Genomic DNA, 16,979 nt, shown 5'->3' with positions numbered 1-16,979 from the left:
ATATCCTGATCCTCAATAGTAGTGAGGTGTGGTATTGTTAAAATACATAAAGAGACACTTTTCATCTGATAATGAAAAGAATAATTTTTTTTGTAGAGTGGAAGACTTAGAAAACACACACATACACACAAAAGAAAACACCTCGTATAATCCATTCCTCCAGAAGTATTCACTGGTAACATTGTGGAATATGCCCTCCCCCTTTTTTTCCTATGTAAATTACTTTAATTATATTTACTTTGGATTCTCAGACCAGAGGGTGTGCACATTCCATAAAGAATAAGTATGAGTTGGACTCACAGAAGATCAGTGTTTGTTATTGTGATGGTAATTTTGACCTTGTCTACCTTTATTTTGTCGTTATTTTGAGAATCTTTACAAACTTTGAAAGAAGCCCATTTATTTTCATTTTAGAGTTGAACAGTCTGGGGGTTGGAGAGTACCAGCCCTCACAATCAAGGATTTATGTATAGGGGCGCCTGGGTGGCTCAGTCAGTTGGGCGTCTGCCTTTGGCTCAGGTCATAATCCTGGAGTCCTGGGAGCCAGCCCTGTGTCAGGCACCCTGCTTGGTGGGGAATCTGTTTCTCCCTCTGCTCCTCACCCCCTCTCCTGCTCTCTCTCTCTCCTTCTCTCAAATAAATAAATAAATAAATTCTTAAAAAACAACAACAAAAAATCTATAACTTTTGACTTCCCCCAGAACTTAACTAACAATAGCCTGCTGTTGACTAGAGGCCTTATCAATAACATAAACAGTTGATTAACATATATTTTTTATGTTATATGCATTATGTAGTGTAGTCTTATAATAAAATCTAGAGATAAGAAAACTTATTAAAATCATAAGAGAAAACACATTTATTTATTTTTTTATTTTATTTTACTTTATTTATTTATTTGACAGAGAGAGGTCACAAGTAGTCAGAGAGGCAGGCAGAGAGAGAGGGAGAAACAGGCTCCTCACTGAGCTGAGAGCCCGATGCGGGGCCCGATCCCAGGACCCTGAGATCATGACCTGAGCCGAAGGCAGAGGCCCAAACCACTGAGCCACCCAGGCGCCCCGAGAAAACACATTTATAGTCCTATAAAAAATTTATATAACTGGACCCATGCAGTTCAAGCCCATCCTGTTCAAGGGTCAAGTGTATTTTGAAGCAAATGATCTGTTTTAAAGAGAATGTTTTCAATGGATAACCTCTTGGCAATGATAGGAGATAGAAAATTTTTTAAAATAATTTATTTATTTATTTGACAGACGGAGATCACAAGTAGGCAGAGAAGCAGGCAGAGAGAGGAGGAAGCAGGCTCCCCGCTGAGCAGAGAACCCCATGGAGGGCTCGATCCCAGGATCCTGCTATCATGACCTGAGCCGAAGGCAGAGGCTTTAACCCACTGAGCCGAAGGCAGAGGCTTTAACCCACTGAGCCACCCAGGTGCCCCAGAATTTTTTTTAAATAAAAGAATTATGGTTATTTAATTTTATATCAATAAATCTCTTATATCTTTACAGTCTTAGTGTTTAATTTTTTTTGTGCTTTGTACCATGTATGTTTTCCTAGAAGTGATGTATGTTATTAAGAAGGTGAGTGGTATTTATTATATCTTTTTATCATTATTGGAAAATCTTTGTGGGCTGAGTTAGTAAGAAAAGAAAAAAATGTCAGGCGACTTAACTTTTTGATATGTACAGAGCTGCAGGTAAATTTAAGACCTTGACCTCTGACAGGTAAATTTGGAACAAGAAATTGCCTGGGTAATAGCCTTCTACACTTAGGGAAGAGCCTGGCTTTTGATGTGTGTTTTCTGATCTGCTGGCATTATGTTTGCTCTGTTCATTTTGTTCTAGACCAGCAAAGCTAACAGTGGGATCCTGTGTTTTAGAAGAATGTCACAAATTCTCCATGTTTTGAAAGTTGTTGCTGCCCTTAAAACAATGAAGTGGAATTTATTCCTCTTTTCCCACCTGTCATCTATGTGCCTTTTGGCTGATGGAGAGGTCTTTTTTTTTTTTTAAGATTTTATTTATTTATTTGACAGAGAGGGACACAGTGAGAGAGGGAACGCAAGCAGGGGGAGAGTGGGAGAGGGAGAAGCAGGCTCCCACTGAGCAGGGAGCCCTATGTGGGGCTCGATCCCACGGCACTGGGATCATGACCTGAGCTGAAGGCAGACACTTAATGATTGAGCCCCCAGGCACCCTGATGGAGAGGTCTTAACCTTTTTTGGCAATTGGTGACTCCTTCCTATAGTTTTAAAAAAGGCATTGTTTTTAGTATAATGTGTAGCTGTCCTAGTTCTGTAACATTTTTGTTGAAAAAAAATTCCCGTGTACCTCTGAGACCTTTAGTTTGGGTAGAGAGGATTGGGGTATCACAAATTTAGGGTCCAAAAGGTAGTATCATGACAATTTAAGAGTCTAAGGGGGAGTGATGAGGACATTCTCCAGTGACAGACTGGAGAGTGCTCACCTCTCTGAAGGTAATAAATAAACAAAAGCAAAATGTATTGTGACAGCCAAACAAAGTTTGACTTTGGCCTGAAGCTTACCAGGTTATGCCAGTTACCCCTGTGGTAATAACAGTAGTAGAGCACTAATATAATGATAAACTTAGCTAACACTTTCTGGGAGCTTGCTCCGTGCCAGACATTATCTCATTCTGTCTTCACAGTAAAGGTAAATGTTGTTATTACCCCAATCCTAGAGATAGAACTGAAGCTGAGAGAGGTGATTTGCCCACGTCACAGAGACAGTAAGTAGCAGAGTCAAAGCCAGGTTTGCGTGGCTCTGGATCTTGGGCTTTGTGATGCTTTGGTTTTAGGCCACAAACCTTGGAATTATGTTGGGTAGGAAGGAAATTATCGGTGATTCAGCCACTCAGAGTTAAGCTGCCAGCTTGCCTTATGGCCTTGGAGGAACTGGCCAGCCTGGGAGAAAGGGCCGTGTTCTTGGTCTTAGAGGAAGACAAAAAAGCAGGAACTGGCCTGCTGCGGTGTGGACAGGCTCTAGAAAATTCTCGACTAGACGCCTGGGGAGTTTATTACCTTGCGAGGAGATAAAGTAATTGTTCCCGGAGATGGAAAAGATGGTGTGGGGTTGGAACGTGTGCCGCATAGAGGAGTGGAAAATCCTACAAGAGGGAAGTTTCATAGGAGCTTGTAATGTTGTGGCATATGCGAGTAAGGTCCACTGGGATATTTTGTACCTTTGGCTTAACTATATCTGAGGTAGTATCTAGAGTTGTAGCCTAAAGAGTGAAAATGTGTGGGGTCTGAGATTTAATGCAGGCCTTCTGCTTATAGTGCACTTTAAAACCAAATGAGGTTTTCCCCTGGTGCGGGGAGGTGGGGGGGGGGCGGACTGGGAGGGCAAGTAGGGGAATGAGAGTGGGGGTAAGAGGTAGGGGCAGACTCCCCTGCCCGCTGTCCTGTTTGGTTATCTTAGCAGGGCCCCACTCATGCTTTTCTGGAGCACAGAGGATCTGTATCGGGAACACTGGCATTTCCCATGATATTTAGTAGAAGGAGAGTAATAAAGAAAGCCTCCTGACAAGCCTTTGGTTGCTGAATTAACCAGCATGATCAAAATATTCAGCTGTGAACATAGCACCTTTCAACAAACAAGTCACTGACTTGTTGCCCATCGTAGCGCTCAAAGGCTCTCTGTCTAAGTGACTTTAACTCAAGGAAATGAAAAGGAAAGCCAAGCTCTTCCCAACCGGCAGCATGTGAACAGGAACCCTAGCAAACACAGCAGCCTCTGTGAGAGGCCTGTTTGCATAAACCTTACAGAAGCTCTCAGGAGAATTAAAAAATTACACACACACACACAAATGGACTGTGTCGTGACTTTATTTCTAGAAAAATGCGAATATGCCACAAAAATATAGGAGAAGGTGAGACTGATCAATGGAGTTCGAGTTCTGCAAACTCTGGAAGACTTTTATATAGATACTGAAGCAGGAGGAAACAAACTTAGTTGCCAGAAACCTAATACTGCTAGAAGAAGGCGGTGGGGGTGGGGGGAACAACACGACCCGCGGGTTGGGGGGGGGGTGGGACCAAAAATAGAACCCCAGTGGGTCTAGGGAAGCCCTTCTGCTGAAACGTGTCCCTAGTTTAAAGTGATCGCTTTCCTAGAAGCAACAAGAAAAACTGGTCCAGTTTGTTTTTAGATTTGGATGAAAATACTCACGTAAGCAGCTTCTGCTTTTGCGGTGTTTCCGTCTGGAATATTATTTTGGAATGTGGCCCGATCTCAAGTGATTTATGTTCAGTAAACAAGATTATCTTCCGCTTCCTATCGTGAAAGAGCAAATGGTTTGGGGTTTAGTTGCTGTTTTTCAGCCTGGTTTAATTGCTTGTTCAAGGTAACAGTGCATTAATCTCTGTTATGTATCTCTAGTGCCAGATTTAAGGCAGTGGTTTCTGAAGCAAGAAACCAGAACAGGGGTTGTAGCTGGAATGGCTTAAAGTGTTTAGACCCCTGTTGTCAGCTACCAAAACTAGAACTGATGCTTGAGGGTGGTGGTGGTGGGATGAAGGTGAAGGTGGTGTGACAGTTAGCTTCTTTCATTCTTTGTGTTGTAGGACAGATGGTCTTAATTTTATGGACAAGTGAAATAAAGGGACTTGCAAGTCAACCATGTTGAATGCCTGGGATTTTTTTCACATTCTAAGAATTCTTTCCCCTGCTATGGGAACCCATTTTTTATTGAAATTGTGCATGTCTAACAGAAAATAGCATTTCTTTTTGATGTCTGAGGATACATTCTTGTGAAAAATGTGTTTTTTCAAATGAGTATCAGGATTTTAATGCATTTTTCCAAATGTGTGTGAAGATTTTAATGTATTACATTTAATTAAAATTTAAAAAAAAGATTTATTTATTTGAGAGGGGGAAGGAAAAGAGGGAGGAGGGAGAGAGAGTCCCAAGTAGACTCCATGCTGAGCACAGAGCCTGGCGTGGGGCTCGATCTCACAACCCCAAGATTACCACCCGAGCTGAGACCAAGAGTCAGGCATTCAATGGACTGTGCCACTCAGGTGGTCCTTAATGTATTACATTTAAGTGAAATAGTCTCTACAGGTCCCCTGTTATTCTTCTAATTATTAGATTTAAATATTTGTATGAGAGGTATAAGCACTTCAGCAAAGACATGATCATTTTGTTCTGCAAGACAGAAAAATATAGTTAGTGTGTAAAGTTTAGGAAAACGGTATATTATGCATTTCATATTCACTGCAGATAGAAATGGTTACATGTACTTAGTAAGTATTCTGCTATAGTAATCTCCCCCAACGCCTCTTCCTGAATCTTGAATTGAAGGTCTCTTCCTAAACTGGTATCTTAATATTTTGAGTTTCATATCTTGCACACAGTACAAACCAAGCAGAAGATAAAATGCGTAGAGGTCGCTCTGCCTTTCAGATTTTATCAGCTATTTTGAATCTAATTCTTAAACTGTTCATGATGCGTTGGCAGCAAGCCATGTGCTTGTCATTTTATCTCGTTAGAGTTAAGTCTAGTCGTGTCAAGAGCAGGTTTACTAGTCTTTTTTAATTGCCTGCTTAAAATTTCCCATATCCAAAATCAGCTGAAGAATTTAAGGTAGTGATAAGCGTGGGCGGAGGTCAAGTAGAAGTTCTGCATGGATCAGAAGTTCACTGCAGGAGGGAAATGGGGTGAGGAATGATTTCAGGCTGTCACCATGGAGGGACAGGTGGCCAAAGCACATTTGTGTCCAGAAGAATGGAACAGGGCTTAAATTGTGTAGTTGTAGGAAAATGTATCTGGTGTTTGTTTGACTCGTAGAACAGTGTTTTGGGGGTGCATTTTTGGCATTTAAATGTGCCACCTATTCTTCTGGAGAACCAGCGGCTAAGCACCAGCGGGTTGGAAGGTTAACAGTGATCACGAAGATGAGATGGAATCTGAAGGGGGCAAAGAGAGAGGGGTGCACAGTGAGCTAAAAATGATAAGATGAAGGAGGGGAAATGAGAGGGAGCCGGCTGAGGGGCAACAGCAGCAGAATTTACAGTTTGACAAAGAGAGGAAGAAAGGCTACAGAAAAAGTGCGGGGAAGTGCTGGCAGAGAGTGCTTTGTTTCCTGAGAAAACGTTTGTTGTTGCCTGGAATAAGACATACCTGTGCCTGTGGGAACTGGAGAGGACCAGCCTTCCCAGCACTTGTCAGGCTTTGTTGATGCTGCCCAAGAGAGTCAGAGGTGTGGTGGGTGTGGCACCCATTCTTCCCATTGTGGGAGGACAACACAAAGGCAAAAAGATGTGGGGGGACTGTATGAGTCTCCAGGGCTATGTCTGGAGCCACATGAGTTTGTTTGACCTTGAAGGCAGTGGAAGGCATTAGTGGTTGGGACTATACAACAGACTGGGTAGTCTCCTCGGGCCAAATCAGCGTAACCTGATAGGCCCATCTCTTTTTCTGGAAATATTTCTCATGTGGAGGACTTTGGGAATGGGATTTCTATGTAATGTACGAAGGTAGGACTGACCATGAAGAACTTTGGATATAGGACATTAGAATCTTCTCTTGCTTACTCCACTCCTCTTTTTGGGGTGTACCACGGGTTTGCATTGTTCCCTGACAGGCCTGGTTTGTTGAACATCTATTTCGTATTCCGGATCTTTCTTGATTTTCTTCTTACCTGCCAAAACTTAGCTATTCACTCTGGTATCTCTGGTCTCTCCAGATAACTGGAACTAATTTGGTAAAAACATTCATTCTCTTGTGTAGGGATAACATTTGCATTCAAAAGCAGGATTCAGAAAAAAAAAAAAAGCAGGATTCACAGAGTGTTGACTTGAAGAAATGGTGGCATTTTGGCATAACTATGGGTAAATATTAAGCTGATGATATTACAGCAAAATCATTATATGCATATTTTACTCATGGGAATTAAACTAATGCTCTTGGCTGAAAGGAAAAAAAGGTCAAGAAATGACAATTGAAATATGATGAGTATAGGTCTTAGAGTGAATGTGAGATGAGGGACAAGAGCCTGCTGTTTTAGGGAAATTTCATTTCCTCTCAGAGAGAAATTGAGTTTAAGCACATGGCCTATAAAATGTACTTCATCTGGTGTTTACTTGAAGAGGTAACAGTCTTTCCTAGGGAGCAGAAAAAACCGGTTATCTTGGACTTAGGATTGTACAGCATAGTATTGTATTTTATGAGGAATTACAGGGAATTTTCAAGGATAGTTTTGATTGTAATTGCTGGCTTGAGTTTGACTTTGGACTCTAACCTGGTTCTCTGTGCAATTAGGTATGACTTTACAGCATTGGTGGGCCGAAGCTAGGTCTTTCAGGGTCCCTGTGAGCGCCTTTAGATTTGGCATTGTGTAATATTCATCATTGCCAGAGGAGCTCAGAAAATGTTTTTGTTGAATGAAATAATGAATGTACAACCCTTCTGTGTGATGCTGTTTCCCCTCCCCCACCCCACCGCAGTCCCAAGAACAGATATGGATGGGAACATTCTGGTTTCTTTGATTTAGAAGATGTGAGTTTTACCGACTGGTTTAGATTTTCTGTTGAAATTGATTTATGAGTTACTGATCGATTGAGACAATCCTTTCTTCCTACTTCTAGCTGCTGCCCTAGCCAAAGAAGGTAGCAAAGGGTGATTGGTTGAAAGTAGGGTGATGGTGTGTGTTTGAGATCCTAGTAGCTTTGAAGATGCTCTTAGTATCTTTCTATTTAATACTGAACCCACATCTTCATTCCAAGACAGGGCACCCTAGTCATTATAGACCGCTTTGGTATCCCAGGAATGGCTGACTGCTCACTTAGGAGATTCTCTTTCCTCATCCCCCCACCGCCGAGGTGATTTTGGACACTGGAATTAACGGATGACTTATAAATGAAAGTGTAATAAAGGGTATGTTGTTCATGTCCCCCAAACCACCATCCCTCCATCACCTGCACCCAGTTCTGTCTTTTCAGCTGTGGTCCACCTGCCGACTGCAGTGATGGTCCTAGTACTTTATGCGTAACTTGCCTGGTAGTGTACCAGTACGTGTCATAAAGAAAAGTTTTGCTAGCTTAGTAGATGGCTTTTTAGTAATAATCCCGAGTATGTGGCCTCTTGCCCTGTGCCTCCTGGTGTTACCATGGTCCCTCACTGGAAAGACCCTGGTTTCTACAAGGTGTCTGCTTGACAGGGCATGTTTAAATCTAGATGATTACCACCAGAGTTTGTCTGTTTTTTTGTTCCATTTACCAAAGTTTGTTTGCTGCCCCTGTGAGTTTAGAAGCTTCTGTGTATGACTTCCAGACACAAATGTGATCTGACTGCAACCACTCATACGCCTTTGCTGTTTTTAGCATTTTTTGTCAGCCTTCTGGGCCAGTTTTATATTTTTATTTTTATAATGTGCCAATTAGCCTTTGATTGTTGTACTTAGTAGAATTATAGAAATGGAGGGACTCTTAGAGGTAATCAAATCCAGTCTTCTTTAAACTTTTCTTTCCCTCAGAGGGACCATAAAACCACTAATCAATGTAATTTATGCTAATCTGTATATCAGAGAGAACCTGAACTTCAAGTTCAGAGAGGGACTGAAATGGGAGTCCAAAAGCCTCTTTGATTTCTCTCCTCCCTCCCTCCTCAACCCTTGAGGTATATGGGTATAACATCTGGGGCTCTGTGGAGCTCAATTTGAAAACCACAGCTCTGGAGGTAATGGGTGTTTTGCTAAGTCTTAAATATTCTTAGCACCAGTTTGCCATTTATTGCTTCCTGAGGGTACAGTTTTAAAACAGAATGGCTCAAAGTTTTTCGTCAGCAGGAAGTAGTGTGAATTACTTATAGACACTCACCAGCCGTCAAGAAGCTTATTGTGTGTCATTCAGCCCACCAGTGTACACCGTGAGGTAGCACCGGTAAGAAGCTGACTTGAGTGATGGAGAGGTACTGGTTTTTCTCTCCGATGACAAGTATGACATATGGATGAGACTGTGACTGTGCTTAAAAGAAGTTGGGATGTCCTATGTGGGACAGGCTCTAACTGTGTAGATCAGTGATTCTCAAAGTGTGGTTGCCTGGATGGGCAGCAGCAACCACTGTGACTTGTTAGAATGAAATTCTTGGCCTCTGCCCCAGGCCTGCTGAATCGTGAACTTTGAAGCTGGAGCCCAGCAGTTGGTATTTCACAGGCTTTCTGGGTGATTCTGCTCCCAAGAGCGATGCTTGAGGATTGCTATGGTTGGAGCAGTGATGGTGCTAGGGATGGCATGGGGTATTTTTAAAAAAATTTTATTTTATTTTTTCAGTGTTCTAGCATTCATTGTTTATGCACCACAGCCAGTGCTCCATGCAAAATGTGTCCTCCTTAATACCCACCACCAGGCTCACCAACCCCCTATCCCCCTCCCCTCCAAAATGCTCAGTTTGTTTCTCAGAGGCCACAGTCTCTCATGGCTCGTCCCCCCACTCTGATTTCCCCCAACTCACTTCTCTCCATATCCCAATATCTTCCGTGTTATTCCTTATGCTCCACAAGTAAGTGAGACCGTATGATACTTGACTCTCTCTGCTTGACTTATTTCACTCAGCATAATCTCCTCCAGTCCCATCCATGTTGATACAAAAGTTGGGTATTCATCCTTTCTGATGGAGGCATAATACTCCATCGTGTATATGGACCACATCTTCCTTATACATTCATTTGTTGAAGGGCATCTTGGCTCTTTTCACCGTTTGGCGACTGTGGCCATTGCTGCTATGAACATTGGGGTACAGATGGCCCTTCTTTTCACTTCATCCATATCTTTGGGGTAAATACCCAGTAGTGCAATTGCAGGGTCATAGGGTAGCTCTATTTTTAATTTCTTTTTTTTAAATATTTTATTTATTTATTTGACAGAGATCACAGGTTGGCAGAGAGGCAGGCAGAGAGAGAGAGGAGGAAGCAGACTCCCCGAGAAGCAGAGAACCCAATGTGGGGCTCGATCCCAGGACCCTGGGATCATGACCTGAGCCGAAGGCAGAAGCCCTAACCCACTGAACCACCCAGGCACCCCTCTATTTTTAATTTCTTAAGGAATCTCCACACTGTTTTCCAAAGTGGCTGCACCAACTTGCATTCCCACCAACAGTGTAAGAGGGTTTCCCTTTCTCCGCATCCTCTCCAACACTTGTTGTTTCCTGTCTTTTAATCTTGGCCATTCTAAGTGGTGTAAGGTGGTATCTCGACATGGAGATTGATTTGAATCTCCCTGATGGCTAATGATGATGAACATTTTTTCATGTGTCTGTTAGCCATTTGTATGTCTTCTTTGGAGAAATGTATGTTCATGTCTTCTACCCATTTTTTGACGTGATTATCTGTTTTTTGAATGTTGAGTTAGAGGAGTTCTTTATAGATCTTTGATATCAGCCCTTTTTCTGTGGTGTCATTTGTGGATATCTTCTCCCATTCTGGCATGGGCTATTTTAAAAAAATATTTCACTTATTTGGGGTACCTGGGTGACTCAGTCATTAAGTGTCTGCCTTCGGCTCAGGTCATGGTCCCAGGGTCCTGGGATCGAGCTCCGCATCAGGGTCCCTGCTTAGCAGGAAGCCTGCTTCTCCCTTTCTCATGCCTGCTTGTGTTCCCTCTCTGGCTGTGTCTCTCTCTGTCAAATAAATAAATAAAATCTTTAAAAAAAAATTGGGGGCACCAGGGTGGCTCAGTTATTAAGCATCTGCCTTTGGCTCAGATCATGATCCCAGGGTCCTGGGATCAAGCCCTGCATTGGACTCCCTGCTTAGCGGGAAGCCTGCTTCTCCCTCTTCTACTTCCCCTGTTTATGCCCCTTTCTTGCTTTAAAAAAAACATTTTATTTATTAGAGGAGAGAGAGAGCCAACGAGCACAAGAGAGAGCAGAGAGCACAAGCAGGGAGTGGAGGGGAGAGAGATAGAGTGAGAGGGAGAAGCAGGCTCCCCGCTGAGCAGGGAGCCTGATGTGGGGCTTGATCCCAGGATCCTGGGATCATGACCTGAGCTGAAGGCAGACGCTTAACAGACTGAGGCACCCAGGTGCCCCACCATGGGGGTATTTTAACATTGCTTCTCCTGTACCCCCACCTTCTATAATGCTTTGGTGAACATTTGATGTTCATTTGATGTTTTCTCATATGAAGTCCTCAGCAACTTTGTCTTCACAATAACTATCCTAGCTCTGGTTGCCAATTAGATTACCACGCCTTGGTAACTTTAGGTGGAAGTTTGGAAGCAGCCACTTCTGATATATATGAACACTGTGTTTTACGTGTTAGGAAATTTGGTTGTTTACGAAATGGAGTGATCTTCTGCTAGACCAACCAGGGCCTCATTCATTTGGATACTACTGAGGTCATTCAAGCATTTTAGATTCACGTCTCTGGTGAGGGTCTGTTGGAGGATTCCCAAAGCAGCACGTAGGTAATTACAATCATCTTATCTGCCTTCACACTGCAAACCCGTTCCTTTCCTCTTGCGTCTTTCTGATGAGCTAGGCAGTCATTCAAAAGCCCGCAGCTGGAGATTCCTAATGTAAGATTCAAGAACCACCCTTGAGATCAGAAAAACAAGATTTGCTTGTGTGTGTGGATATGAGTTTTTGTGAGTAGCAGGTCTGTAGCTTTCATCAGATTCTGGAAAGGATCTCTTCCCCTCCAAAAAGCTGAATAACTCTTGCTTTAGCTGCTGTGGGATAATAGTTGTAAGAAATCTTCACAAGATTTGCAGCCGTTTGAGGTGGAAGAGCTCTCAGGGGGATTGGCAGTCCTCGTGTAGCCTGCCTTGTGGTCTCCTCAAGCGTTACTGTGTATATCAAGTGGAGTGACACTAGTTCTTTACTTGTATAATTATGATTTTCTGTCTCTGGGTAGGAGGCAGGGTGCATACTAATTCAGTAGTTTCAGGTATAGTTTCTTTTTTATTTTTTTAAAAGATTTTATTTATTTATTTGACAGAGAGAGCATAAGCAGGGGGAGTGGCAGGCAGAGAGAGAGAGGGAGAAGTAGGCTTCCTGCTGGGCAAGGACCCAGTGTGAGACTTGATCTCAGGACTCTGGGATCTTGACCTGAGCTGAAGGGAGACGCTTAACAGACTGAGCCACTTAGGTGCCCCAGATACAGTTTCTTTAAAAGGTTTGATTGTGGGGAGTATGTAGAGCAGGAAGATATTATCCCTGTTTACAGTGATGACCCTGAGGCTTAGAGAAAAGCGTGAAATTATCACTAGGTTTTACCTGTCAGCTCAAGGCATTGGACACGCCCACTGGCTCATGCTCTGGTTACTTCTGAAGATGCTTGGATGATGCCTAGACTAGTCTCAAAAGCTCACTATGGATAAAAGACTGGTTGTTTCGGTACACCTAAAATCGTTATTCTTTCTCTAAAGTAAATGGATCATGTTAAAATTGTGGATTTCTTTTTTTGCAGTTCCTTATTTTTAAACAAAAATTGTATGGCTCTCCTCTCCCCACTTCACAGTCAAATCAAAGCTGGCCTCAGCCCCTCTTGTTTCCTCCTTCATAAAGACCATAGAAAATCCCACCTGATCCTGTCTCTTTAGCATGTTGGGTCAGGAGAGGGCAAGTTCTCGGCAGCTGGTAGCATCATGTCCTTTCCATTAGAATGTTCTCTGGGCTTCAAAGACCAGTGACCTTGTAACTTACATTGCACAGCCGTAACGTTGCACATAAAAGTTTGCTGTGGAAGAGCAGCAAATGTAAGATAAATTGAGAAGGGAAGGTTAGGGGAAAACTGTGCTAAGAGCGTCTCATAAATGAATTCCCATCCTAAAAGCACAGCGATTTCTCTAAGTGACAAATTAACTTGTGATGGTGCTTTGCATTTTTAAGTAATGTGTGGTAGGGCCATTCCATTTGTGTTTAAGCTAAAAGTCAGTGCCTCACTTTTTCCACTTGTGCTTTTGTCTAATGGTGTAGAAAAGAAAGCTGTATATGTGGGTATTTAATGTACTTTTATTTTCTAAGTGCACTGTGTCTGCCATTCAGTCAGTCATGAGATTCTGTGTGGTAAGGCAGGCTGGCGTGTAAAAGGCGTCTGTACGGAAGGCTTAGGGCCAGCCCATTTCGAAAAGGACTATTTGGGCTTTGAAAATGTCTTATAAAGATTCTTACTCTGACTTGAATTACTCTTTCACTTCAGTATGGTCACTGCGAAGGACATCAAGATGTCAGTAATTTCAGTTCCCTGGCCTTGGGTGGGTAGACAAGTGAGGTGGAGTGGTGGTCCTTTCTGTCAAAGTCAGAGGTTTGATTATGACAGTTAACTTTAAGTAGGTGACTCCCTATTTCTATCGGGAACGTGCGTATTCGTGTCATTTAGACTTTCCCTTTGAGCTCATGACTCCGTATTTCTATCACAGATATGCAGATTAATGTCATTTACACATTTTTGTCATTGGATATCTGTATTGATTGGAGGGGTGGTACATGTATGATTTGTTGAACAGTGGTGAGAATACAGAGAAGAGGGTTCCTGCCTAGCAGTCTTAAAAAAGTCTGTCTAGGGAGTCCCAGTTGATCATGGAAAGTTCTTCATTTTTCAATCACCAATGTCAGTAGGAGGAGTTTAGACTCAGTAGTTAATAATATCTTTGCCCTCTGCCTCTTTCTATTTGAGGTTTTCATTTTCCTTTTTTGGTCTGTGGCCACATTGTGTGTTTTTGCTCCAGGATCTTATTTTGTGGGGCAGAGACAGTGGGCACGCTGTTAGTTCATTGCTCCAGATGCTGGCTGGTGTATACTTTGCTTTTCAAAGACAGAGCGCTATATTCCGAGATCACGTTTTTTACTTGAATGAGATTTTCTGATGTCTCGACCTCAGGGGACTTAGTGAGTACAGACGCTGAGGAGATTAAGGGAGGCGAGGAGCACGTTCTTGGTTCAGGACCTCCAGGGGCATGTTCCAAATACACCGACTTGACATTTCTTGGAAGAGGCGAAGTAGATTGAATTACCTGAGGACAGAAGGGAGCGTGAAGGAAAGCAGGCCTCTAGATTTCCCTGAATTTCCTTTTACCATGGATTCTTGTAAGAACAACAAACCAACCCACCCAGCACTCTGAATCTGTGCTTCCTACAGTGGACACTAGCGTTACACAATCTGTTTGTGTCGACGTAAAGGAGGTAAATTAGTTTCAGCAGCAGGCCAGTCATCTGACCCAGAAATGTATATAACTGGATGGGCGTTTTGAGCTTGTGTATTCACCTGTCTGGACAGTTAAGGACTCTGGACGTATGGAGGGTGAATTTTAAAAAGCTTACTGTTTATTGTAAAGCATACTGCCTTTACGTTAGAGTCCAGTGACTTAGGTTCTGACTTCAAAATAGCTTTGCCTTGGCAACAAATACTATATGATTTCACTCCTGTGGAATTTAAGAAACAAATGGGCAAACGAAAGGAAGAGGCAAAGCAAGATACACTATGGAGTATTATGCCTCCATCAGAAAGGATGAATACCCAACTTTTGTAGCAACATGGCTGGGACTGGATGAGATTATGCTGAGTGAAATAAGTCAAGCAGAGAGAGTCAAGTATCATATGGTTTCACTTACCTCTGGAGCATAAGGAATAACACGGAGGACATGGGGAGATGGAGAGGAGAAGGGAGTTGAGGGAAATTGGAGGGGGAGGTGAACAAAGGGGTGCGGGTTGGGGAACCAGGTGGTGGATAATAACGAGGGCACGAATTGCATGGAGCACTGGTGTGGTACAAAAACAATGAACACTGTTACGCTGAAAAGAAATTTAAAAAAAAAAAAAAAAAAGAAAGAAAGAAACAGACTCTTGACTAGAGAGAAGAAACTGATGGTTTCCAGAGGACAGGTGAAGGGGTTAAGCAGGTCATGGGGATGAAGGAGGACACGGGTGGTGAGCGCCCGCTGCTGTGTGACGTGTTCAATCACTGTATCGCACACCTGAAGCTAGTATCACACTATGTTAATGGCACTGGAAATAGAACTTAGAAAAATTGCTTTGCCTTAATAATCAAAACAAGCCTTTTCCTTGCCAGTTGACTTTTGACGTGTGTTTGAAGTCATGATCTTTTTGGTATTGTTTTAATAGAGACAAAATTTGCATAATACAAATGCTGTGAATATTTTCTGTCCAGAGGATTTAAGAAAGGTTAATTGACTCAACACTTGGTTCATCTATTTGAATTCAGTGGCTGATAGGCCAGGCTGATATAAAGCCAGGTCCTTGCCTTCAAGGAGATCGCAGCCTCCCAGGAGGATAAAAACATAAACAAATATTAAGAAAGCCATGTACAAGGTGCCCTGTGACTGCAAAGGATGTTTATTGCCCTTTCCGTTCTGAGCCTGCCTCTGAAAATGGTGGAATCTTTTCCTCTTGCTCTATATTTTTGGTAGCAACTTGTCTCACTTTGTTTTAGTGTTCTCTGTTGGGGATTTCATATTAAGGTTAGCATTTTTTTCATACTTCTGAACATTTCTTCTAAGACTCAAAGAAAGAAATGTGAGTGGTGATGCCCCATGTTGGTCTGTTTCTAAGGATTATAAAACATTCAGTTGATATAATTTGATATAAAAAAGATATTTTTGGATGCTGGAGTGTAAACTGAGATTCTGCCAAGTTGATTTTTCCTGTCAGAAAACTCCAGATCTGTTTGCTTACTTAAACCAGTCCTGTATTACACATATGTAATACAATATTACAATATTACACATATTACACATATTCTGTCTTTTTTTTTTTATCTATTTTTTTTATCTATTTTTTTTTTAATCTATTTATTTGACACACAGAGAAAGAGAGCACAAGCAGGGGGAGCGGCAGAGGGAGAGGGAGAAGCAGACTCCCCGTTGTCGAGTAGGGAGCCCCACACAGAACTTGATCCCAGGACCCTGGGGTTATGACTGGAGCCGAAGGCAGACACCCAACTGACTGAGCCACCCAGGTGCCCCTATTTCTGTCTTAATTGTATGTTTCAGACACATCTCCTCCCCAAACACCAAGCCAGAAAGAGGCTACTTCCTGTATTCTTTTCTTTGAAGTTTCCTGAAACTTTATATCGCTCTTTTTTTTTTTGTTACTGAAATCTCTTGCATGTTTGCAAATGGTAATAGCAGTGCCTTTTCCTTTTATACTGGTAAGTGAGGGATTAAGTGGACAATACTTAGAAAGATCTCTAGAATTCTTAGAGAAAGGACTAAGTAAAGTGAAATAGTATTATGCAAGGTGAATAAATTATTTTCTTGTATTAAGCTGATTTTTATTAAGGTGAATTTTCTCAATGCTAATCTCTCTCTCTCTTTAAATTTAATACTCTGGCTTCTCTTTTTGTAGTTAATGCTTTTAGACTCCCTCACTTCCCTATTCTAAGGCATTTCTGAACTGGCACAATTGTCTTTTTTTTAAATTTTTTTACTTAATTTTATAAAGTATGGTGTCTTTTAAATGTTACTTTAAAAAATTCTTTCATGGCTCTTCCTTGGCCCATGAAATGTAAAAATAGACTTCAATCGACTTCCCTTTCATAATCTTATTTCATTAAAATCTTGCAACATGTTGGTCAAGTGTTAGCGTACAGTTTTCAGAGCTAAATTTTAAACCTTAACCAGAGTTGTATTTTACCTTTCTGTGAGCTGCTTAAAGGGCAGACTTATCTGGTTACACTTTCCAGTTTTACAGAAAGGTCCTTTTCCTCCTTTCACTCTCTGAACAACCGAGAGAGGCAAGGGGATACTCCACAGACTGGTTAAAGAGAGCTGAAGTTTGTCCAGTGCCCTGGAATTGGCTTCCTCCCAGTGTGAAAGCTTGTATTTGTGGCCTACAGAGTGACGTTGTGTAGAAATGTGAAGGACGGCTGTTTACTCTGGCCTTGACCAAGGTGAGAACTCGAGGTGGGAGATCGGAGCTCCGTGTCGGAGGTGATTTGGAACGTGAGCAGTCCAGTTCTGTTAGCTCTCATTGAAGCCGCGACGGAGCGGAGGAAC

The 16,979-nt window shown here is 42.2% G+C and overlaps 1 protein-coding gene across 2 annotated transcripts in view; it reads left to right on the top strand.

Annotated features, from left to right (window-relative positions):
* Positions 1-16,979, top strand: part of FHIP1A (FHF complex subunit HOOK interacting protein 1A) — a 228,112-nt gene that overhangs the window by 47,245 nt on the left and 163,888 nt on the right. The gene's annotated exons all lie outside the window — the stretch shown is intronic.

This window comes from Meles meles, chromosome 2 (assembly GCF_922984935.1).
Source record: "Meles meles chromosome 2, mMelMel3.1 paternal haplotype, whole genome shotgun sequence".
NCBI classification, from domain to species: Eukaryota; Metazoa; Chordata; class Mammalia; order Carnivora; family Mustelidae; genus Meles; species Meles meles.
The sequence above is the reverse complement of the archived record's forward strand: the minus strand, read 5'-3'. Positions and strand labels throughout refer to the sequence as shown.